This window comes from Camelina sativa, chromosome 11, assembly GCF_000633955.1.
Source record: "Camelina sativa cultivar DH55 chromosome 11, Cs, whole genome shotgun sequence".
NCBI lineage: Eukaryota > Viridiplantae > Streptophyta > Magnoliopsida > Brassicales > Brassicaceae > Camelina > Camelina sativa.
In genome coordinates, this window is record NC_025695.1 from 48258229 (window position 1) to 48258706 (window position 478).

The window sequence follows — 478 nt, forward strand, 5'->3', positions numbered from 1 at the left end:
GTGGCGCTGGCATTTCTCGCATCTAGCGACGAACTTATCGCAGTCGTCGTTCATGGTTGGCCAATAGTGACCATTATTGCGTATGCGTTGTGCGAGCGCGCGACCTCCTGAGTGATTACCACCGGAACCTTCATGAACCTCTCTCATTACATCGTTGATTTGTTCGGGACCGACGCAAGTCAAAAGTGTACCAGATGCTGTCCAACGGAAGATGTTGCCATCGAGAAGTGTGTAATGCGCGCAGCGAGTTCGAAGGCGCCGGGCCTCCCACTTGTCTGAAGGGACGATACCGTCTGCGATAAAACAACGGATTTCTTCTTGCCAATCGTGTGGTCGCTCGTGAAGTTCAGGATTGGGTTGGGCGTGTGATGATGACGCTCGTTCGTGAGATGGTGACGATTGTTCCCGAGACGACGAGGTTCGTCCTTCTGTGCTGGTTGCGGATCCCTGCTCGGCCGAGCACTCCACAGGTGGCACA